Source organism: Dipodomys spectabilis, unplaced genomic scaffold (assembly GCF_019054845.1).
Source record: "Dipodomys spectabilis isolate Male_0828 unplaced genomic scaffold, ASM1905484v1 ptg000002l, whole genome shotgun sequence".
Lineage (NCBI taxonomy): Eukaryota > Metazoa > Chordata > Mammalia > Rodentia > Heteromyidae > Dipodomys > Dipodomys spectabilis.
In genome coordinates this window covers 14,189,009-14,198,468 of record NW_024870679.1, presented here as the reverse complement: position 1 = coordinate 14,198,468, position 9,460 = coordinate 14,189,009, and the positions used below count along the sequence as shown (strand labels likewise).

At 38.4% G+C, this 9,460-nt stretch overlaps 1 pseudogene; it reads right to left on the bottom strand.

The window, feature by feature from the left end:
• Positions 1–208: 208 nt before the first annotated feature.
• On the bottom strand, positions 209–582 carry LOC122109826 (annotated as a pseudogene).
• Between the last annotated feature and the right edge of the window lie 8,878 nt (positions 583–9,460).

Genomic DNA, 9,460 nt, shown 5'->3' with positions numbered 1-9,460 from the left:
GTTGTTATTAGAGTTCTTGATTATAGCCATTCTAACTGTGGTGAGGTGGTATCTCAATGTTGTTTTGATTTGCATTTCTTTTATTGCTAGGGAGGTTGAGCATTTCTTCATGTGCCTATTGGCCATCCTTCTTTCCTCTTCAGAGAAGTTTCTCTTTAAGTCTCTTATTTTTCATTTGTTGTAAGAAAGTACAGCTGATTGGATCTGTTCATGCATCTTGAGCAGCAGCAGGGCATCTCCACCTTTAGTATTTCTAGTGTAAATTATTTGAGCTCTGTGCTTTGAGACTAACTTGATAAGTCCTTTACGAAGCAGCTCCTGAAGGACTGCCCTGGCCAGAGAGCCACGAATCTGCAGCCTCTCAGAAACCACAGCAGGGGTTATGAGCTTATAGTTTGGAACTTCCTTACAGAGTTTGTCATACGTGGCTTTGTCAAACAGGACCAGGTTGTTGAGCTTGTCCTGAACTTTGCCTTTGGACCACTTCTTCTTTTTGGCCTTGCCCCCAGACTTGTTTACTGGGTCCTTGTCTTTCTTGGCTGACTTCCTGGCATCTTTCTTCTTGTTATCTTTGGGCGGCATCACAAAACCTGGAGAGCAGGAGAGACTGCTGCGGCTTCGTCAAGATGTCTGACAGAAAGGTGTCTCTTTAAGTCTTTAGCCCACTTATTTATTGGGCAGTTGTTTCTTTGAGGATTTGTTGTTGGAGGATTTAATTTTTTGAGTTCCAGGCCTATTTTAGATATGAGACTCGTGTCCATTGTATGGCTAGTGAAGATCTTCTCCCAATCGTGGGCTTTCTATTGATCTTGCTAGCTTTGTCCTTTGCCATGCAGAAGCTCTGCAACTTCATGCAATCCCATTTGTCCAACCTTTCTTTGATTTGTTGTTTCTGGGTCTCTATTAAGAAAATTTTGACCTGTGCCAAGGAGACCTAGGGTTTTCTCCTATTCTTTCCTGTAATGTTATCAGGGTGTCTGCTTTGATTCCGAGGTCTTTGATCCATTTGGAGTTGATTCTGATACAGGGTGATATATAAGGATCTAGATTTAGTTTTCCACAAGTGATTAACCAATTTTACCAGCACCATTTACTGAAGAGGCTGTCTTTCTTCCATTCTATTTTTTTTTCATCTCCCAAATTGAAGATTAGATGGCTATAGGTCTCTGGGTTCATTTCTGGGTTTTCAATTCTATTCCATTGGTCCTGAGGTCTGTTCTTGTGCCAGTAACAAGCTGTTTTGATTATTATGGCTTTGTAGTAGAGTTTGAAATTTGGTATTGGTATTCCTCCAGCACTGTTTTTTCTGTTAAGGATCATTTTTGCTTTTGGGGTCTTTTATTGTTCCGTATGAATTTTTGGATTACCTCTTCTATTTCCTTGAAGAATGGGGTTGGAATATTGATAGGTATTGCACTGAATTTGTAGATAGCTTTGGGAAGTATTGCCATTTTCACGATGTTGATCCTTCCAATCCAGGAGCATGGGAGTTTTTTTCCACTTTCTAAGTTATGTCTTGATTTCCTTTTTCAGATTTTTAAAGTTTTCATCATAGAGGTCCTTCACTTCTTTGGTTATGTTAATTCCTAGGTATTTTTTTTTTTTGTGGGGCTATTATGAATGGAGTCGCTTTCCTGATTTCAGCCACGCTTTTCTCATTCCAACAGGATCTTTTAAGACTTGTTTGAGGGTGTGAAAGAAAGAGGAATCAAGGATGACTCCAAGATTTTTGGTCTGAGTTCTGTGGAAGTAAAACTCCTATGAGGAAGGCTGGAGGAAAGGTTAGAAGGTTGGCTGAAAAATACCAGAAACTCAGTTTTAATATTTGCTATGAAATGAATGTCCGTGTTTCCTCTAAAATGCACACAGTGAAATTCTAACCTCTGATAAGATGTTGGGGGAGATTGGGCCTTTGTTAGGTAGTTGAGGTCCTGAGGGTACAGCCTTCATGGAGCTGCTTGATGCTCTCATAAAAGAAACTCTCGTGAGAGTCCCTTGTCTCTTCTACCTGAGAATACAGTGGGAAGACACCGTTGAGACTAAGTGTGCTACACTGAATTTGCTGGTGTCTTGAACTTAAACTTGAGAATTGTGAGAGATAAGTTTGTTCTTATAAACCACTCAAATATCCTATGACATTTAGTTCGCACAGCCCACACTGATAAAAATCATACCTGTTAGGCTTTTAAGTACAGATGAGAAGTGTGCAATTGTCTGTACAAGTTGGAGTCCAGGTGTACATTGGAGACAAGAGTTTAGGAGTCATCGGAACACTGAAACTTAAGGGTGAAGAAGAGCATAAACAATGCGAATGCACTTAGAAAAGGGAAGAAGTCCAAGCATTTAGCTCCAGACACATTTTCAACGTTTGGAGAGGTGTAAGCATAATCTGGAAAAAGGGGGAAGTTGTTTAGGAAGGAGCAGCCAGTATGGCGAGCGTTCAACTTGTCTATTTCCCAACCTCATCACCTTGTCTTCTCTTTCACAGAATGCAAAGACTGGGAGCCAGCCACATCGCCCACGTGGGTTCATGGTTTTCTTGCCACGCTTTTCTTTCCTTACTATGGAAATGAATGACCTATGGTTTCTCTTTTCTTACCTCCCTTTGCTCTCATCCACCCTGAAGGACCATTTGCCATGTCTTTTTTTTGCCCCTAAGTCTTTCCCTTTTTCTATACCAATGACCACATTCAAAACAAAAAAACAACTTGTACGTAGCAACCCCACACCGATTTCACTATAGTCTTTTGTGTACATCTTTATTTCTTCTCTAAACTGTAAGCTTTTTGTAGGTAAGATTTGAAAGAATGCCAAGCTAGTTTGTAGAATATGATTACATTTTCATTGAACAATTGCTGGGCAGGTATGGACAGGAGGAAGATACAAAGAAGCCATGGATATTTTACATGAAAAAAATAACTTCATTTGTATCTAAAAATATGTGTTGCACTGGAAACAGATTTGTCATTATATTTCTGTTACAATAGACAACATAGGAAATGATTCAACTGCTTTTTCTATAAGATGGACTTCACTGTGGTACTGCCTTTGAAAAATTCTTAAGATTGGGTGAAAGAGAATGAAAAGAAAGAAAAAAAAAACACATAAAATACTAGAATATAATGTTCTTAATAATATACGAGACAAGAATTCTCTATTTCTAAGCTGCGCCCTGTTGGCTCATACCTATAATCCTAGCTACTCAAGAGGCTGAGATCTGAGGATCTCAGTTCAAAGTCAGCCTGGGCAAGTAAGACCCTTATCTCCAATTACCCACCAAAACGCCAGAATTTGGAACTGTGGCTTAAGCGCTAGAATGCTATCCTTGAGCATAAAAGATCGGGAAAGGGTCCAGGTCCCAGGCCCCAAATCCAATTCCCAACACTTGAACCAAAAACAAGAAAGAAAGAAAATTTCTCAATTTCTAGAACAGAATTATAAGCACATAATCTACTATGTAGAACGTCCTTGCAGCAGTGCATTTCCTTTATTGTAGGTGCCTGTGTCTTCTAGTTGAGTGACAGGCTTTCTCCTTCTTAGTGTTTGGTATAGGGCCACATGATGGACTCACTTTACCTGCATCAGTGCAACAGGGATTCCCAGCACCATTTATTTCTTATTTCTAGTCCACCCTAATGTGGACTGCAGCACGAATGTGTGATGCCTTAGAGTGATGCAGTGTAATCAGCCATTCAAATGGTCCCAGAAGACAGCGAATGTGTGACGTGACTTTTGTTCTTGTAAATAAATAACTGAATTATTTAAATTAAAAAAAATCAAGTCCTGCTATTTTCTGGTAAATAATGTGCTTTAAGTATAATTCAATTAGGAAATCCACCGGGATGATTCTGATCATGTGTATACCAACTCTAAAGATATAAATATGGGGGAAAGTTAAAAAAAAAAGCTTATTTAGGAATGAAAGTTTTTATTTTTGTTCTTCATTATTGACTTGTTTCTACTTCAGGTTCTTTGCTGCCCTGGAGATGCAATGATTTTATGTCTAGTAGTTCATAAGTTACAAGATATCTGGAATTAGGTCGTACGTATTTTTCTTTCTTTAGTGTGACCCTATAAAACCTCAACAGTTTGTCTGTTTTAGGCAATCACAACTAAATGGAGTCTCACATAATTGGCTCCTTTTCTCCAAAGTTTTCATAAGAACAAAGTACTATAGAAAAGTTCTTTATAGATGCATATGGAATGATAATTAGGGTAAAAACAATCTGTTATTTATTTATAAATAGATATAGTTTCTAATATATGAAAACTATCCCTTGGATTTACATATATATTAACACACTAAACCATCTGTGGAATCATTCATCTTAAAAAGTCAACAACAGCAACTTTTGGATAACTTGCACTTGTAGAGAACCCAGCCAATGACAGGTTGTTGCTATTGCATTAACTCCCTTCAAAATATCTCTGAAAATGAAAGAGATGAGAGATAAGGCCAGTGAGGCTTCAGAACTTCTTATTAAATCGCCTATCTTTTCATTTCTATATCATAAGAATAGTCAGCCCTTTTGCTGCTAGCACAAAATGACCCATACAATGTGTGCAATGGATTTTCTTATCCTTTTATTATAAGAAATATCTCTCTTTCTATTTCACATTCTGGGGGGAGAGGTGCTTTTCACTGTAGAACTTCTAGAAAACTTGGAAAAAATACTGAGAGGCATAATTGAAGCTGACTTGGCAGATCTGGTGATGGCTGGGGAAATAGGCTCTGACACTGAGTTAAAGAATATTATTTCAATGAAAGATATTTTGGGGCCAGACATGGAGCTTCAGAAGAAATGGAAACAGACAACATCTTTCTCTTCAAGTGCTGAATCTTTGATTTGACCAGGAGAATAAATCTGGGAGGAATATTAACATAATGAGGCTCCCAGGATAAATGGGTTTTCAGAGGAAAGTTGAAGATGAAAACAGTGGTGGTTAGGGTGAAGATTATTCTAGACTGATAGAAATCAGCCCAAATATGATATAGAGAGAGGAAGACCTACAGGAAGTTGGTCCACAGAAATAAAAGCAACTAAGAAGAAGGTCAGATGTGAGCATGTATGAAAGTAAATAAGGACAAAGGTGAAAGAAAGGAATTAAAGGAACTGACAGCTAAAGGTGAAAGCCAAGTGGAATTAGATGATGTGGGAAAACAAATGACATGGGAAAATAAATGGCTTATCCTGATGGAGCCACTACTGTTTGGTAGACCGTCTGTATGTCCTGCAACTCTGTATTAGACAGAGACGCAACATGGTAAGTGAGATTAACATGTATGCATGTGGTTAGATGTTGAACAAAGAAAGAATCCAGAGGTCCTTCTAGCCAATGAAGTAAATGCTCAGGGAAGCACTGAGCTGGTTTTCCGAGTATAAATCCTGTATTATCGAAATAAGGAGGAGAATCCTTATGGAAATAACCAGAGTAAATCCAATCCATTTATGAGCTAGATATAAGGAAAATGTACGTGAGAGGAAAAGATGATTTATGAACTTGTGAAAGTAAAAAAATGATGATGATGATGATGATGATGATGATGATGATGATGATCTCTCATTTGTATTTTGGGGAGAGATAATTACTAGCATGTGGCAAAGACCACAGGAGAGGCTAAAGCTAGAAGGAAGGAGAAAAGGATGATTTCAATGCAATAGGTAGGTGGATGACTTGGCTATTAGGGGAAAAATGGATAAAACTCAATCATCTGACTATGAAAGAAATACTAGTGAAAATAGGACTTAATTGGCTTAATTTAAAGGTTCAAATGGGCACAAAATAACTGTAGAACATTTTCTAAAATGAATAAATTTGCCATAATTTCATACATTAAGCAGAAGAGTTTAAAATTAACTAATATGTGACTTACAAGGCCTGATTAAAAAAAATCACATTATTCCATTTGCGTATTATAATGGGTACAGATACTATCTGCTTCAATAGAGATGGGAACACGTAAGGCCAACGGAGCTGAGAGGTGTCCTTTCTTAGTGCATCAGACCCACTTCGATACATTAGGCCATTTGTTTCCATCACTGTCCTCTTCCCCTTGAAAGCACAGTGGTCTCTTCTAACCTGCCGTTTGGCTTTCCATGGATGCAGTTACTTCTGTAGTCAACTGTAATCCGAAAGTAGTACGTGGGAAATTCCAGGATTAAACAATTATACATCAGGCATCATCTGGGTAGCATGATTAAAAAAATAATAATCTTCTCTGAACTACTAAGGATGTGCATCACTCCCCCCCGCCATGACTCACAGAATGCCTATCTTGCTGGGGCGACTTGTACCAACACACTGAGGACAGTTTGCTTCTGCAGGCATCTTAGCAAGGGCCCAGTGTGGCCACTTCCATGGGCTTCCAACTCTTCTCCTCCCCTTCCCTTATTAAAGCTTCCATCAATTACAAACCCACCACTCTCCATCTTTTCATTTCCTTTTGGGGTAGGAGAGAGCACACTGTCCCTGGGATTGCAATACAGCTGTCTAGCTCTATTCCCCTTCACTCTAATATAGCAGTGTCTTTTTCACATTAAAAACGATCTTTAAATAGTTGTACAAAGGGATTTCAGTTCAATATGCTGGTCCATGAGTACAGTGCCTCTCGATCATTGTCATCTCTTTGTTCATTCTCCTCCATCTCTCCCCTCCCCAATTATCCCCTCAGTTCACTTAGTTTCATTTTTATGTAGGCATCTTGAATATTATGACTGCATTTGCCCAGTGTAGCAATGGTTTGATTTAGAAGTTGGGTGGGAAAAAATGAATTAACTATATATTTAGGGGGTAAATTCCAGCAAAATCAGTAGAAGTAATGTTAAAGGTGTTCAAAATGTTATTTCTTTACCATGAATCCATGGAGCAGTCATGGGATTTGGCCAGGTAATGCACATTTCCTGCTTCTTATTCTCATGAGACCGGAATATGGGTAGATATCTCTCCAGCACACATAAGACACCTGAGGTTCAGAAAAGGACAAGAACTTTCTCAAATGTTATTGTGCTGATGAGTGAAAAAAAAAGCCATGACTGGCTGAGACCAATGCTGTAGTACCTAACCAACACCTCTGTGTGAACTGAGCACCTGAGACAGGAAGAATTGACAGAGATGAACAAGTAGTACGCCTGTGGCTGAGGTGTGAGTATAGCTTGTACTAGTAATTAATGGGGCAAAAAGTTACACGACAGGGACATATATTGTTAGCCTTTCCAGTCTTGAATCTATGTATGGATCAAATAGAGTCAGAGCCTTCATAATCTAGTCATTTTGGAAATGCCCTCATAGATGCACTTACTGCTTTAATAAACTCCTAGGTGTCTTCTAGTCCAATTAAGTTGATAATCAAGATAAACCATCACAAAAGTGATGAATGTAAAGCTTTTGACATTACAGCCTTTACACTACCTAAATACATATAGTTCTTGCCTCTATAATACCTTTTCAGTTTCATGAATGTACCACATGCTGTACCTCTCTTCCATCCCTTTTTCCTTTCTTCTATCTTTTTGCCTATGTTTAGCTGGCTCTTGCCACTGTATTTCTATGGAGAAAAGACTAAGACGGAACCACAAAATGGATGTAGGGATCCTGAATGCTTCTGTTACTGTGGGCCCCTTCCTTCAAATAATAAAAATTGTAAAACAAGAAAGAGGAAAATTATAAGAATTGTATTGGATGATTGCCTTGATTTTAAGATGATCCCATCAATAGATATAGTCAAACATTTTCTTTGACCTAAGCAGTTTTTTAAAATCCTTCTATTTTTAAAATAAATAAGAACATTTTCACACATTCTTGCAAGTACTGTGGGCCCTGAGTTTTGCACCTCCTGTGCTTAATGGGTGCATCAATTGTGGGTCTAGAGACCATCTGGTCAAAAGTTTTTGCTGACCAGAAAGTGAGATAAAATTGGGCAAGTTGTGCTCTCTTGGGTTTATTGTGACCTGTCTGTGAGTGAGTGACTTTTCTGGGAGTTTAAGACATCTGCCCTTTTGCTTTGGCTGCTAAAATCATCACTTAGTCATTACTTGATAATGGCCTAATTATGTTATGTGGGGATAAGTGAAGTTTTTTGGTGACAAACTCTTCCAAACAGCTGAGATTGGATTTGTGTTTGATACTTTTAATTTACAAAATTGCATTAGTTAAATCATAATTAGTCTAATTTATCTAATAACCCCATCACAGACTTTGCAAAGGTGCTTTTTAACCATCATTCAAGAAGAATTCTAGTGAGGTGGGCATTTACGCTTTTCCACCCCAGCAGTTCCCAGACCAGAATTTAGCAAGTTCTGCCCTTCCTGAGTTAAAACCAAAAAAAAAAAAAAAGGGTTTTAATGAATACAAAATGTTTTCCCAAAAGGTTGAATTCACCCAGTAATTTAGAGATATATCTTTCTCTTCAAAAGTTTTGGAATCTACTTCTTGACCTTTTCTCCTCTGTGCCCAGGATAAATATATTTCTTCAGATAGAGTTAATGATGTTACAAGCGATCCTGAATAAAAGGTTAAGTTCTTATAAGGCCCACAATTGAATTTGTTGGTTAATCTGTAAAAAGAGGCTTTCTCTGTGTTTTGTTTCTCTTCTAAATTTAAGTGTCTCTCTTAATTAGTTATATCTTAGAGGGAATTTGTATTATTTATTTATTTGTTTGTTTTTCTTACTCTTTAAGGGAGATCATGCTGGTGACATTCAAAAGGATCTGAGCAGGCCACAGTAAAACTCCATTGTTTTTTTTTTAACAACTCAGTTCTAGAAAGTCTGGACTGTATGATGAAAAGTTTGTGTGCTTTGAGAAATGCTGTCCGTCCAATTGGCCTGCCCACTAGGTCTTGGGGAATGTCCTAAAAGCTTGGCAAGATGAAGATCTCAAGAGAGCATGAATGCTGCCAATTTCCAATTGGCCAAGACACATGACAAGAATAACCTCTCTCCAAGCAACCTGGCGTTTCCATTCCAATTGGAACCTGTAATGTGAAGATGACTCCGGGGAGGAAGATTAAACAAACCTTTTCAGATTTCTGGTCCAGGTGCATCTTTCATTTTATCTGGTCTGCTCCAATCTTCTTTTGATCACTGACCATTTTAAATATTAGGGGACAGGGGACACATCACAGGTTACTTTTGCAAATGGATAAACACCCAGGGTAAGGGTTGGATGAGTGAACTCAAGTCTATTTTTATACATACAGTCAAAGCATTGAACTTGCTTGAACAGTTCAAATGGTTGCTAATAAGATTTTCGACCTGCCATGTGAAGCAACTTGCCTGCCACATTGGCTCACACTCAAGTAGCACCCACCCCTGATACATGTTTGGGAAATAGTGACAGCTGTGCCCTTTGCCTGGCTGCTTCCATTTATGAAAACATAGGGCTAAATGACAGTCACCCCCACAGACCCGTTCACTGTGGATCTTTTTAATAGCACAGCCAAGAGTAAAAGCCCCCAACAG